General features: G+C 46.8%; 1 protein-coding gene across 2 annotated transcripts in view; it reads right to left on the bottom strand.

The window, feature by feature from the left end:
- Positions 1-16,190, bottom strand: part of PPIP5K2 (diphosphoinositol pentakisphosphate kinase 2) — a 1,583,220-nt gene that overhangs the window by 664,734 nt on the left and 902,296 nt on the right. The gene's annotated exons all lie outside the window — the stretch shown is intronic.

Genomic DNA, 16,190 nt, shown 5'->3' with positions numbered 1-16,190 from the left:
GAGCCATGCGTGTAAATGTAGAGACTGAAGGTCCGGGTGGAGCACCTGACCTCTGTTCCTCGACAGCATTGTGGGTGTTGGAAGAAGACGGATCAGCTGGTCCTGGGATAATAACAGACGCTCTTGAAACCAGTACTGGCGTGGCCATCTGGGTGCAATCAGGATGAGACGGCAGCCTTCCAACTTCATCTTGCATATGACTCTCGGGATTAGAGGTATCGGGGGAAAAGCGTAAGCACGAATCCCTGACCATCGCATGGACAGGGCATTCCCCCTTGACCCCTGTTGAGAGTATCTGCTGGCGTAATAACGGCATTTCTTGTTGTCTTTTGTTGCGAACAAATCCAGTGCCAGCTTGCCCCAAGCTCTGAATACCCTGAGCACTTGAGCCTGCTCTAACTCTCATTCGTGGCAGTCGGATTGGTACCTGCTGAGCGTGTCCGCTAGGGTATTGTAGAGACCTCTGACATGTTCTGCTCTGAGGGTTATGTTGTGGAGTGTGACCCATTCCCACAACTCCTGAGCCTCTCTTGATAGAGTTGCTGATCTTGTCCCTCCTTGCTTGTTCATGTAAAACATGCTGGTGGTATTGTCGGTCCGAACCAGTACCGATGAACCTGCAATCCTTGGAAGGAAAGCTTGCAGGGACAGGAAAATCGCTCGCAATTCCAGGCTGTTGATGCGTTGTTTCTTGTACTCTGGAGACCACCTCCCCAGTATCTGTTAATCTTGGAGATGACCTCCCCATCCTTCCATAGAGACATCCGTAGGGAGGACAAAATTTCGAATATCCTGTATGAAATGAGTCCTTCTGCTAGGTTGGGCATCTGTGACCACCGACGCAAAGCGCTTTTCATGCGTGGTGTGACTGAGTATGTCGTCGAAGGAACCCACAGCCTGTTGCCACTGAAGGTGTAGCTCCTCTTGCAGGGTCTCATCCGAAGTCTTGCCAAATGGACGAGGTTTATTGCGGAAGAGCACATCCCCAGGAGTGACGCAAACACGCGGACAGAAATTGACTTTCTTCTGGAAATCAGGATTGCCAGCTTTTGAAGACGAACCTGCCGTTCGTGAGTTAAGAATGCCCTGCACTGGACGGTATGCAGCAGAGCTACTAGAAATGGAAGGCCTGCATCGGGCATAACTGAGATTTGCTCCTGTTCACAGTCAGCCCCAGAGAGTGGAACAGATGAAGAGACGTTGTCACGGCAATCTTGACTGCACTTTCCGAAGGACCTTTGAGTAACCAATCATCCAAATACGGGAATACTTGGATTCTCCGGGATCGTAACGTTGCTGCCACAGGAGCTAGGCACTTTGTAAAGATCCTTGGAGCTGATTTTAGCCCATACAGGAGCACTTTGAACTGATAATGGGCGCCAGCCACAGTGAAGCGAAGATATTTGCGATGCTTCGGATGTATTGGGATGTGAAAGTTAGCGTCTTCCATATCCAGAGAAGCCAGAAAATCTCCCTCGTTGAGACAACCTGGAATTTCTGCCAGTGTGACCATGCGAAATCCTTGCTTTTTGAGATATCTGTTCAGGTTGCGAAGGTCTAAGATCAGACGCCATTCCCCTGATTTCTTTTTGATGAGAAACAAGCGGGAATAGAAACCCGTCCGCTTCTGAAGTGAGGGAACCTTCTCGATTGCATTCTTGAGGAGCATCGTTAAAGCTTCTTTGAATAATAAGTGAAGACGAGGGGGAGGGGGTCCCTTGGGTGGAGTGGTGGGTGGCTTGGTGACAAACTCCAAGGAATGACTGTTGTTTACAAGGTCTAGAACCCATTGGTCCGATGTAATTTCTTGCCACTTGTCCACAAATGCTGAAATTTTCGCACCCACAGGGAGGGGAAGAGGAGTGGAAGGCGCCCTGCGTAGATCACTGCTTCCTGTTGGTGTCTCGTCCTTGATTTTGCGATCTTCTTCGTCCGCCTTGATGAGAGAAACCAGACGTGTTGGATTGTCTGTACGATGACTGATAAGATTGTCTATATTGGGGCTGGTACTGTCTATTCTGCTGGGTTTGATACCCTCCTCTAGAGGAAAAAACACGCCCTCTTGCACCTCTGAAGGTTCCGCGTTTGTACTGCAAGGAACCCAAGGATCTTACGGTATCAGTATCAGTCTTTATTGCTTGGAGTGCTTCATCTATATGTTTCCCAAACAACGATTCGCCATCATAGGCCATATCCAATATCTTTGTCTGGACTTCTGGTCTGAAAGTGGTGGCCTTAAGCCAATCCTGGCGTCTGAGTACAGCTGCACCAGCCAGTTGGCGAAAATTCGTATTCACAATGTCCAATGCGCAGTCTATGGTCTCAGACGCTGCGCGCTCTCCTTCTAATAGAATTTTTCGAGCGTGTTGTCTCTTGTCCTCCGGAATGAGCTCAATAAGGCCAGCCATTTCTGACCACATTTGGCGGTCATAACGCCCTATTAGTGCTAGGGAGTTAGCTGCTCTGATGGAGGCAGCTGCCATTGTAGAAAATGTCTTGCCGATCAAATCCAGACGACGCCCCTCCTTGTCCGGCAGTGTAGTAATAGGTGTTGCCGGATTTTTAGATCTTTGTTTGGCAACCTGTGAAATGACCGAATCTGGCCTAGGATGGCCAATGAGACAGGATGGACTATTGGCCGGAGCACGGTATTTCTTGTCTATCCGCGGAAGCACCGCTGGCACAGATGCAGGATTTTTCATGATCTTGACCCCTTCTTTCCAGATGTAATCAATGATGGGGACAGCTCTTGTGACTTTTCTTGATTCCTCCTTAAAATCATGGAGAAAGCATTCAGACTGTTCAATGGTAACTGGCAAGTGAAATCTAGCAGCAGCCCGCTGCATGAGATTATGAAATCCCCCTATATCCTCTGGGGGCGTATCAGATGGTAGAGGGGTGGGTGGCAAAGGCATAGGGATAATATAGGAATCCCAAGGATCTTCTGGATCTGGAAGTTCACCCTCTTCAAATTCCTCTTCAGAGGTTGAGTCCGGACCCTGACACGGGTCATGTTGAGGATCTGGAAGTTGAGGCGTTGGAACAGGAGCATCAGGTAAAGGCAAAGTATCCGGAAGCGGCCCAGGTGGTGGAACGCAGTCTGTAATCTGCGAGCATGGCTTGCAGGTCTTGTATCAGAGTTGGAGGTAGATGGGACATCTCGCTCTGACGAGGTTGTCTATGGTGAGTCTTACGATGCGGGACGATAATGTTCTCTTGATAGTATTGTTCTTGATAATTGTCCTCCTCCTCATCATCATCGTCGTCATCCTGACATTTGATGTGTAACTCGGAAGGATGGCGAGCTATTCCAAAGGGCCCTTCGTCCTCGTCATCCTCATATTCATCATCCTCATCCTTCACATATGTTTCCAGGAGATGTGAGGGAGTAAGCGGTGATATATCGCTATAGTCATGCCTTTGAAAAGTTTTAAGCTGAAAACTCCTGGAAGAAATAGGAGTAGAATGAGTAGGCGCTATTGCAGGCGTCGCAGACGGAACAGGCAAATCCCCTGGTATCGTCCTCGACGGGCTCTCCGTTGATGCCTTCGTCGTTAACAGGCTCGACGTCGACAGGATCGTCATTGACGGGACCCTCGTCGACGGGCTCGACGTCGACAGGACCTTCGTCGACGGGACGCTCGTCGACGGGGTAGACTGTATCTTCGTCGACACTTCTCTCGTCGACGATGGACGCATCGTCGACGGCAACGTCGTCGATATGGATTTCGATGCGGACTTGGTCGATGAGGACTTCGTCGATGAGCCCTCGACGACGGGCTTCTTTGACAGGATAGTAATCCTCGCCGACAGAATAGGAGAGGTGATAGACGTCGTCAAGATAGTTTCCGTCAACGAAGGAGCAGAAGAAGTGACAGAAATAGTCGACGATGGAGGGAAAGCCAGAGATTTTTAAAGGCTTTTACTCACTGTTTTTGAAGATGGCTTTTTAAAGTCCTTGAGATCAGAGTCCTGAGGAGAGTGCGCTGATTCAGAGGAAATTAGAGGATTCCTCTGAGAAGAGCCAGAAGTAGAGTGGGAAGATTTATGGCGTTTATTTCCCTCACTTGAAGAGCTGTCATGAGACCTAGCTCTCTTGCTAGAAGTTGAGGCTCTGTCCTCCTCTTCAGCCAAAGAGGACTTAAGCCATAACAGCACTCTCGCCTCTCTATCCCTAAGAGTCTTAGTAGGGAAGGTGCGGCAAATTTTGCAATCTTTTGCTTCATGTTTAGGGTAGAGGCAGTAGATGCAGTCCACATGCTGGTCATCAACATGGACCCTCTTCTTGGCGCAGGTTCTGCAGGACTTGAACAAGGCCTTCTTGTCAGATATGATGAAGAAAGTAGAAAACTGAGTGGCACTCCCTTCCACACGATGTGCGGTAAAAATCTGAGGAGAACTGGCTCTGCTGAGAGGGTTCTAGAAGGGTGCTGATGGCTGATTGGTTGGTACCAATTCTTTGGTTCTTTTTGCATAATGATGTAGATAGGCTGCTAAGATCTAGGCCTTAAGCATTTTCTTTGGGGCCTACTACTACTACTGTCACTTTTGGCACTACTTTTTTATTTACCGTGGGACTCCCGCCTCGGTGACGGGGAATGATTCAGGCATGTGAATCTATGAAAGATACCCCAATACTGGATAACACGATTTAAGGAATTTGTCAAGTTGAAAGGCTTTCAGAAGTGGGATCTGGTGGGTATTTCCCAGCTTAAGGACATAATATATCGTAAAGAGTTGGCGACGGTCCCACACCTCCAGCTGAATATGTCATGAACATGACGCAATCTTTAAGTATATGCAACTGGGGCGCGCAACATATTGATATGGAGGGCCTCCCAGAATATGCACTGTTAGAAGGGCGACTCTTGATGGGCGACATTGGAGGGAAAGCAGTGTCATGGACCTATAGGACAATAATGAACAACACACCCTACCCACTGCGAAAATTGAGACTACAATGGGAGGCGGACCTGGGAGACATAGAAGATTTAGATTGGGAAATGGCCCTGATGCACCCTAGTGCGGTGGCCATTAGATCTAGGCTGCGATTGACTCAATTTACGTATCTACACAGAATGTATTATGACAGAGCTCGACTGTATAAGATGGGTAGAGCGGAGTCCCCCAATTGCCTGAAATGTAAAACCATGAAAGGGACCTTCTTTCACACTGTTTGGGGATGCACACATGCACAGCTATACTGGGGCACACTTCTGAAGGAATTGGAGCTTATATTGCATGAACCAATACCCTCAGACCCTATATTAATTCTGCTGGGTATTCCCACGGAGATTGATCTCCCCAAAGTAAAGCTGATGTTGCTCCAGCTGGGTCTGGTAGTAGCCAAAAGAGACATGGCAAGGGCTTGGGGAGCGGCGACTAGTCCAACACTGGAGGAATGGCGGATAGAGATGGACATGCATATGTTGGGGGAGAAAACAACATAAAGCAAGGGGGTGCCTGAATTTTTTGGGGAAAATATAGAAGCCATGGCTAACTTACTATGGTCTGACACTCACGGATTCACAGTAGCTCAGGGGAATGGGGGAATACATTGGGGGGGGGGGGGGGGGGGGGGGGGAGAGATGAGGGATTCCGTTGACAGACGATATTCGTTGTTGTTGATTATTTACATGCTAATATTGTTTGACCTCGCTCTACCTGTAATAAAAACAGAAACAAGATGCTTTGTATATCTGATGTGGTTTTGCAATGTGATTAAGAAAACGCAAATAAATACATTCCCCCCCAAAAAATAGAAAAATGTGAAAGCGGTAATACATCACACACAATCTTCCGAATTTGACATTTTTTCCCGTGCTGACAGGCAATACAGAGCCTGTTAATTTTTCATAGAAAGAAAATGCAGAATTGCTCTACTTGGCTAATTACCTTAGCAGGTGACTTCGGATTATGTGTACTGTGTTTGTGTTTTTAAATAAATGTCAATAGAAAATAGCTGTAATGCAAATGGTGAAAAAAAATTAAATGTAGCTGTATTTTGAATTAGTGGTAAATAACGCTATTGGAAGTGATCTAAGTTTCAGCAAAGGTGTGAATCCATTATTACACCTCATCGGATTGCCTACTCCTAGGATCTATGTAAATCAAAATCAGACCCTCCATGTTTTTGCGAACCAAGGAGTGGTGAAAGTGGTGCCCTGGCAGGGCTTCATACAAGGGCATTAGAACATCCCAGTGAGAAATACGGCCCCCTCCCACGAGGTTAGGATTGGAGCTGTGCTTCTGTAGAGCATGCCTATTTCAAAGTGGAGTGCGCTGCTAAAACAGGTTCTATTAATTTAATGGTGAAAAGGAATGATTACGAGTAAAATAAAGTGCCGTTAAAATTCAATTTGTGTGCTGCAAAATTTCAAACTCTATGCCGCAATTTCCTGGGAGGGAAAGAGGGGGGGGATGTTGTTTATCATTATACTTCTCAAAGATTTTGTTTGGCGCCAACCCAGACCATTCCAGGCACTGAAGCACTGCATAGCAGAAAGTATGTTGGGAAATGAAGAGAAATATATGCAAAACTGGAGGATTACAGTTAAATAAAGTGCATACATGGTTATCATTTAATGCAGAGGTAATCAGTTTAAGACTGAAATACAGGAATATGCAAGAGCAAACAAATATCAGTATGAATTAGCATGCATTCATCAGAGGCACTCTGTAGTTTCATTGAAATGGTTAAATCTACACAAATTCTATCTTTATCCCACTGAACGTCAATCTAACTTGGTTGCAAGGACATACGCTTCTTTTCTAATGGTGAGGTCCATTACAAAATGCATGCTATAGACAGGTGATAAATGTTTCTTATGTGGGAACTGAATAAGTAGTCCATAATACCTCTTAAAAATAGGCATAATAATATTTAATAACAAGGCCAGATAGTACATCTGAACAAGTTACTTACTTTCAGTGACCTCTCTTGCAGGTGGATACTCCATCTAACTGCAGATTCCTTGCAATTAGAATATTCCCAGGCCTCATACTGGATTGGGAAAACTCTAAAGGCAGTGCTCCTGTGTGCCGGTAGGTGGCATCGCGCGACTCCACATCAACTCCATTCCGCTGCAGAAGTGACGAACAAGCCATTTATAAGTGCTACTCGTACGAGCTGACGTCAGCTTCTTCTGGAAGGTTGTCAGTGTCCTTAAACACGGAGCCCATCAGCAAATCAAAGGATCAGTGTAAGGATTCCTAAAATAGGGACTTTTTTAGATGGAAACTGAGGCCATTCCATAGAACCAAGAGTTGGCGGGTTGGTGAGGATTTTGCAGTTAGATAAGAGTATCCACCGGAAAGAGTGCTACCAAAGCTATGCAACTTGTTCTGATGGATATTTCTAACACTTGATTCCTCACCTTGTGAATAGATACCAAAACAGTACCTTTCAAGGTGGGAGGCTGCGGAATGGCTCAGACCAAATAGTCATGCAGGATCGAATGGGCAAATGACCATCCAGACGGACCGCACAGCCAAGATAATAGTGCTTTGTGAATGTGAGCACTGATGCCCATGTAGACGCATGACAGATATCTAGGACATGCCCTCTGCTTCCCCAACCAGTGATAGCAGCCTTGGCCCTGGTGAAATGAGCCATCAGAGCTTCTGGAGGCTACTATAAAGCCAATGTATAGACAATCCCGCCTTTGCACCAGAGAACGCCACAAAGAACTGATCGTACACCTGATGTTCCTTGGTATGATTAATGTAAAAACTCAGTAGTCTTTTGGGTTCCAATCACTGGAGTCTCTCTTCCTCTTCAGGGGGAAGGAGGTGGAGCATAGGTCAGCAGAGTGATGGCTTGACCGAAGAAAAAAAAAGGTGTTCCCAACTTCAGTAGGAACGCAGCTTGAGCCTTTAACACCACTTTGTCCAAGAATAAAGTGGTATAAAGAGGATGGACAGAGAGGGCCTGAGGATCAGTAACCCAGCATGCAGGTATTATCCCAACCAGAAAGACTGCCTTCAAGGTGAGGAGGCACAATGGACAACTGTACACTGGCTCGAAAGGGGTACCAATGAGAAAAGTGAGAATCAGATTTAAGTCTCACTCTGACATTACAAAGGGCCTACATGGAAATATATGATACAAACCTTTAAAGAAATTAATCATAACCACAGGAGGGTTTGTCTGGCAAACGTAAAATGTTTGAAAGAGCCATCACAGCCCCTTTAAAAGTCCTCACTGCATGCCCTTGGTGGGCTAAAAACAAAAATACATTTCTCAGTTTTGCCTGCAACGGGTCTGTCTGGAGGGTACCGCAACAAGCCACAAATTATTTTGATGCCCAGCATACACAGTGTAGGAGGCTGGCTTAGTATATGGTGCACTAATTTAAGTGAAGCACCTTGAACTAATCCAGACGACCTTTATGGTGATTTTAGTGGTCTTACACAACCATAGAAAGACCTCTAAGTGGTAACTGTGGCGAGAAGCCTTCAGGAGTATTAAGTAGCTTGTTCCACTAGAACTAACCATATAGTGTAGGTTAAACAAAAAAGAACTAAACCATGTAGTAATAAAAATAAGTATATTTATTTTAACCACACACTAACAAATTGGTATATCTCCTACCCAGAGATATCAAGACAATACATCCAATACCTCAATCGTAAACAGGTAAGCACAAATACACAGTGGTCTCCAGGGGGAAACCAAAACATATACTAAAGAAGTGGAATGCTAACTGCAACCGCAATTGGGACTTGGACCAGGAGACTCAGAAGAGCTGGGGACCCGAGCAACCACCCGAAATAAGTACCCAAGAACCCCATGGAGGCTATGTGCAGAGTAGAAACACAGCTGCGTACTCAATGCAAATCAATTGGAAGTCACTGTTGCAGTTTTCAAGAAGAAGGACCCTTCCCAGTGGGCCCTGAAGAAACCCTGTGGAAGACTGAAGGTTGGAGAGTCAACCCACCCGTGGATACCCCAAGAACCAGGATACCTATAGCAAGGAAGCAGGGTGCCTAGGTGCGAAGTGACATCAGAAACTGGCGTAGACCACAATGGAGGACTTCAGGAAAGATGAACCTGGCGAAGAAGGTGAAAGAGTCTGGTGGAATCCAAAGATGTATTCTTGAAGAGAAGAACCTGCAAGCAGAGGGGACAGAGTCTAGCGACTCAGAGGTGACCAGGAGGCACGGAAGAGCAATGACCACAGATGACGGAGATGCAGGAGTGATGACAGTGACCTTGTCACTGCTGCTGTGAGGACCAAGCAACGCTGTGGAAGACCAGGAGCCCTTTACGAGCTGTCTCACGTCGGAGGTCAAGAACCAGGGGGTCACTGTCCAGCAGGAGCACCAACAAGCCTTGGCAACAGCAACAGATGTGGTAAACGAAAAAGGTGCAACGGTGGGACCAGCAAGGTCAAAGGGACTCACCAACTGCAGGAGAGTCAGAGCAGGCCCGAGCAAGCAGTGGGGTCTACTGAAGCTAAATAAAACCCCGGAGAGGACCCACAGCCGAAGGCACAGGAGTCGCAAGAGTACTTCGAGAAGCTCACCAAAGATGCAGGCCCACAGTGCAGAGGATGCGGTGAGGATGAAACTCTTGGCAGGAAGAGAGGCTGGAGCTTCTTGTAGACCGAAGATCTCTGGAGTACAGAGCCAACAAGCCTTGCCAACGTCAAGTCGGCGTGGTACACAGGGGTTCTGTTCCAGCGGTTCCAATGAGGGATACTGGCCTCTAGGGAGTTGCAGAACCACCATCTGTGTTGCTGAGCCTGTCAGAATCTGTGGGCCGTAAGGAGCAGCAGACCGGTGAGCTTCGTTGCAGTGCTTGCAGGAGCAAGGGAGTGTCTCCTTCACTCCAAGGGAGATTCCTTCAGGTGTCTTTGTTGCCCACAGGCCTGGAGAGGAACCTGGATGAAACGCAAGCACAGACGACAGAGACTTGCAGAACAGCAAGATCAGGATCAGCAGGAGTCTTCCTAGGTGCAGTCTCAGTTCCAGGTGAAGTCCAGCGAAGTCCAAGGTGCCCAGACGGTCGAATTGGAAGTGGTTTCGGGTTTGAATCTTGTCTAACAATAAAACTGAAGAGCCATCCACAGGTAAGCCCTTAAGTACCCTCAGGAAAGGGTTGGGACGATTCAAGGGACCCCCCCAAAGGAGGGACTGGAGAGTGGGGAGGATACACCTATGTTCTTTTTCCCAGTTTTGGGCCAAAGCGGGAGCCTATGGCTCCCTGAACTGGCATAAACTGGAGTATGCAAGGAGAGCACCAAATGTGCCCTTCAAAGCAGTCTGGTGGCGAAGGCAAGCACCACCACTCCAGCCCAATACACTAAGTCTTTTCTGGGAGTTGGACACACCTCCCTTTGACAGGAAACCTATTTTTCTACCTTCCCCTGCTCGAGCTTGGCTCAGTAGCAGGAGGGCAGAATTGTGTCTGGGGTCGGCATCAGCAATAGCTTGCTGGCAGACCCTGGAAGGCTGTTACCGGGAGTACTGGCGGCATCCCAGAGGAGCCCCCAATGCATGGGATCATACCTTGAACACTGATAATGGTGTAGGGGTATGATTCCAACATGTTTGTTACTAAACATGCCCAGGTTCAGCACAGACAATATATAGTTAGCCATCGCGTAATGGCGCATGGCCACTATATGTATCAAAATGGCTAACCGCACTTACAAAGCCTGGAGAATAGACTCCGGGGTTTGTAGGGGGTGCCCCACTCATTCAAGGCACCCTCAACACTTATAACCAAGCACCCTGCCTTCAGGATTGAAAGGCCTGCCTTAGGGGTGACTTACAGTTTTTAAGTGGAGTTACCTCAGATATAAGTAAACTTATATCTGTCATAAGTGGGGCTAGCATCAACTCACACAGGCTTCAATGGCAGACCTGTAGTCACAGTATGAGTGGAATCTCTTGGGTGGCATAATACATGCTGAAGCCAATGGGAGACCCCTGATGTAAATATGCCCTGGGTACCTTAGTACCATATACTAGGGACTTGCATGGGTACACCAGCAGCCAATTGGGAAGGTACCAAAGTACTTACCAATGTCAAATTTAGCACAGTAACTGGGGACCAGTTTTACAGAATCCCAGTCAGACTAGTCATAAAACAGAATTACACCAGCAAAAAGTGGGGATAACCATGAAAGTATACCCTACTTTCCCACACCTGGAGACAATTAAAAAAATAAGGAATCTGCGTCTAGGTGTCTCTATCTGATGTCCCTTGACGACTGCTTGGTCTTGGAGCAGTGAGGATCCGAACCCGACTCTTACTGTTGGTGTTTGGTGCAGGGAGTCCGGTAAACCGGGGGTTGTTGCTTCACGGCTCCAGTTGTTCCTGATGTCTTCACACTCTGTGGGTAAACAGATCTAACCTTCCAGAGAATGAGCACCTTCTTATGGTCGTCTGCGGGCATCAGTCGGGACGGGGAGCTGCGAGGCAGTGGACCGGACTGTGCTTGTTGGTGCCTGTAGGTTGCAGGAGAGTAGCTCTTCTACTCCAAGGGAGACTGTAGGCGATTTTCGAAGGGCTGGCAGGCTATTCAAGACTTTGGCAGTTCTCCAGCTCGTAGGACGAGTCATTCTAACACAACTGTCGAGAGAGGGCTGAGGACGGGAAGAGTATTGCACTGAATTTCACAGCTCTGCTGCATTTCGCGAGGCAGTGACTCTTCTTTGTCCTACTTCTCTTAATCCATCGAATCTGAGTTCATGTCTCTTAGTTCCCAGGCCCAAGGTTCCTGGGGTACCACTTACTAGGGACTTTAAAAGATCCTAAAGGGGTGCCAACTGTGGAACAATCGAACAATTCAGGGAAAGATCACTGGTACTGGGGACCTGGTTAGCAGGAACCCAGTACACTTTCAGTTGAAATTGCATCAGATACCAGGCAAAAAAAAAAAAAAGGTGGGGGGGTGCTGCAACAGAGTCCAGCTTCATATACAGACTATCTAACCGCAGTTTGCACACCTACTGCATTTCCCTAGCTGCCTGACTAGAACTGTTAGATTTTCATAGCAACTCTCTAACATGCCAGTAGGTGGCATTGTGAGCTCAGTTTCGGGCCCTCCCCACCCCACATGGGATGTCGGGCCACTGTATGTGTACTACACCTATGCGCTTTGATGCAAGTTTCTTTCTGATCTTTTTTCGAGCAGTCGCATATGGAGACATAGAAATCAGAATACGCCAGTGTAAAGTCCTCTAATTTTGGGACTTGCTTGTAGAAATATCCATCAGAAGAGTCCATTCCACAGAGCGGGGAAGAGGAAGGGTTGGTGAGTAATCAGCAGTTAAAGTCGCTACTAGTAAAGGCATTACCAAAAGGTAAGTAACTTGTTCTTCTTATGGATTCTACTAACCACAGAGTCCTCACAGTACCACCCCAAGTGGTGGATCTGTGGAATTACTCAGAGCAGGAAATCCAACGGGACCGATCAGGCAAAGTGTTCATTCTGCCGGACCTGGATGCCGAGACAATAGAGCTTTGTGAACATGTGGCAATAGTGCTTTGTGAAGGTGTGGAGGGATGCCCAGGTAGGTAGCTGGCACAGGTCACAAAAAATTGGTAGCTGGCATAGGTCCCAAAAAATTTCCCAGGGGTCACAAAGTTTGGTCTCTGATGTGAACGAGTGCCGCTTTGATGCCAGCAAGGTGGTGGCTGGTGGTGAGGCAGGGGTGCTGGCGGCACGGTGGGTTTAGGGAAGCGAAGCATATACATATAGAGTCTGATATGCACAATGTGAAACCAGAATCTTGGGAATAATCTCGGCTACTCCACTTAACAAAATTGTGCTATCCTAGTCATTTTCTTTATTTCACTTTTTCTTCATTCTCACATATGAGGACCTCGAAATACATGCATTTAGGATGTGTGCTGTACAAAAACCCCTCCTGTGTTTGATTTAATAAACTACAATGCTGTTCATGTATATTAGAAACCCATGCCACCTGAAGAGAGCACATAATTATTATTATTAGTGCATTGAGAAGTATATATATTTTTTTAAAGTGATAGAACTTTTTTTCTTCTCCCCAGCCTGACAACAATGCCCATACTGAACTAAGAGGCAAGTCAGCTGACTGACTTGCCTCTTAGTTTACTATTGGCATTGTTGTCAGGCTGGGGTGAAGAACGAATGCTTCTAAAGTCATGTTTGAAAACTTTAAAAGAAAATACTTCAGTGCATTGATATGATCTGATGTACTAAGGTGAAACAGTTATGCATGTGAATGAATTACACTTTTCAATTTTGAACAGACTTTATCATACTATTACACTTTTGCTGCAAGGTGTCTTTAATAATGAAGGTATTCTAAAGCTAAGCAGTGCAGGACACACTAGTTACTTCCTTTCTTTAACTTAAATTAACATTTAAATGCAAGCTTGCCTGTTTAACATCTTTATAATAATAGTGCAGAGTCACGTAAACAGCAGCTCAATGCTGTTGTTGATGAGGGGGCCACATGTACAGGTCAGGGGGGCCACATGTAATGGTCGTAATTTGAGTATCACTGTTCAAGACTGTTACACTGTGTGCCAGAGCAGTTGTGGCAACTTTTGTTCAGGTAGAACGAGCATGCAAGTCTTGTAGGGGTTGCTTCTTGGCTAGCCCAAAGCAAATCTTTATGCATTATACAATCCACTGGGAGAAGGTTCTCTTCGGTACTGCTTTTGCCTTTTTGGCTCCGGAGAAGCCATAAAAAAGTTGATTGTCTAATCAAGTGTCTCTTGTTGGATTGGTGTAAAAAGTGAGGGCACTCTTAGAATCAAGAAAATTAAGCCGCTCCTCTACCTTGGACAGATGAGATGAGGCGTAGCAAGACGGCAAAGTAATGAATTGCCCTATGTGGAAGTGCGTGACTACCTGTGGCAAAAAAGTCACTTTTGCCCAGAGGACAAGTCTGTCCAGAATGAAATATGTGTAAGGTTGCTGGATGGATAAGGACTGGAGTTCACTTGCTCATAAAGAAGAGGAGACAGCAATGAAGAACACTGTTGTAATGGTCAAAAGGCTTATAGGACAGCTGTGCATCAGTGTAAAGGGAGTGCACATCAGGTTGGTGTGAACCTAATTGAGGTCCCACTGTGGCATAAACAAAAGGTGTTGACGGGAACATGTGGATCGGCCCCTTAAAAAAAAAAAAAATTTACAACCAGTGATCTGAAAAAGGATAGATGATTGGCCAACCGCAGGAAGGACGAAAGATAACCCTTCGCCGGGATAGAGAGAAAAACAATAGAATGTCAGACAACTTTGCCTGTAAAGGCTGCATATCACAGGAAGAACCCCAGACAACAAACTTCTCCCATCGTAGTACCTATACTGTGTGCTGGGAGGATTTCTGGCTTTTAGGATAACAAATACTTTGAGGAAAAAATAAATCGAGAGTTATCATTTGTCACCGCTCAATCTCCACGTATGGAGGCGCAGTTTGTGCAGATCTCGGAAGCATGACCCGACCCAGTTGTTACGACAGGAGGTCCTCCCAAAGGACATCTGAAACAGAATTTATGCTCACAGCACGAAGTTCTGGGTACCACAATCTCCTTGCCCAGTCTGGAGCCACTAGGATGACTTGGGCCCAGTCTTTCTTGATCTTTTTCAATACTCTTGCCAGGAGAAGTGGGGGGAAATGGCATATGGGAGTCCCAAGCCCTAGTCCGAGTGGAAGTCGTCTCCGAGGGAGAACTACTATGGGAACTCCAAAGATCAAAAGCCAGCACACTATGTGTTTCAGGCAGGGCAAATATATCGAACCAGGATTGTTCCTAAAGTTGGAGGACACCCTCTGCCCCCTCTTAGTGTAACTACCATTCGTGATCCACTAAGCCACGTCAGCTAAGCTTGCCCGCTCTGTCAATTAAAGATCCTGCCAGGTACCGAGAGTCTTCTGATCTCCACCTTTTTCAGATGGCCTAGATAATCCAGCCACGATGCATCCATCGCAACCATTAGCTTTTGGTGCGGTGGGGGGTAGGAGGGAGGGGTGGCTTGAGCAGCAACCACTGCAGGTCTTCCACCATCTTCTCCGACACGTGGATGGAATCCAAAGGGTCCCTTGGTGCTGAGCCCACGGAGACTTCAGGTCTCACTGAGGAGCCTTCATGTACCACTTGATGTGTCCAAAAGCAGGATACTGGAGACAAAAAGGCGAAGAAACCTCAAAGCCACTCTCACTGAAACCCAGTTCAGAGGTTGAAATGCCAGGATCATTGCCTGAATGTCCTGGACTCACTGAGACAGAAGGAAAGCTTGGAGAAGCACCATATCCAAGATGGCTTTGCTGAAGATGAGCTGTTGTGAAGGAGTCTGGTGTGATTTCCGCACAATTATGGAAAAGGTTAACTATCTCAACAAGTTGGCCCTTGTCTAAAGGTGGTTTATGATTTTTTTAGGTGAGTTTGCCAACAGCAACCAGTCGTCGAAGCATGGGAAGGATGTTACTCCCATTCTCTGCAACTGGGCTGCAACCACCACCATCACATTTGTTAACATACAAGGTGCACTGATCAGGCCAAAGGGGACCACGAGAACTAGGGCGAAGATCTAGGATGGGGAGGAGTAAAGGGAATAACCGCCAATCCCTATCTCGGATGCTGAGACCCTCTCTATAACTCCCTTGGACACGAGAGAGCCTGAACTTCTCCTAGTAGTATGGACAAATGGTCCACAGCGTGGAATAAGCTTCCCTTTGCTATACGCTCTATGTCTCATGAAACCCAATATAGGAAGGCATTAAAAACTTGGCTTTTTTCAAGGACTGACGCTGCATGTATGGCAATGGTTTAAGTATGTAATGTTTAGCGTGAAGTGTGTTTTCTCCCACCAACCCTTTTCATCTGGGCTGGGTGAGCGCCATGATACTCTTCGAGTGATACTGGCGCTATAGAAATACATTTTACATTACATTACAAAGTGGTGTGCTGTGGGTGGCATATCTGAGGGATCTGACAGAAAGGGCAGAGACTGACCGTGTTCCACTTTCTGGAGGACCCATTGGTCTGATGAGATCCTCCTCCACCCGGGGAGGTGAAAGGTGATATGACCTCTCATCAGGCAATTGTGTGTTGCCGAAGGTGATTTAAAGCAGTTTTGTAGTAGCTGGGAGAGGAGAGGCTCATGTTTGGGTTGATCGTTAGCCATTTGGGACCTGGATGCGGTCGACCTGATGCACTGTCTAAATCTCAAAGAACTGAA

This window comes from Triturus cristatus, chromosome 2_1 (assembly GCF_964204655.1).
Source record: "Triturus cristatus chromosome 2_1, aTriCri1.1, whole genome shotgun sequence".
Classification (NCBI taxonomy): Eukaryota; Metazoa; Chordata; class Amphibia; order Caudata; family Salamandridae; genus Triturus; species Triturus cristatus.
This window is presented reverse-complemented; position numbering and strand designations above follow the sequence as displayed.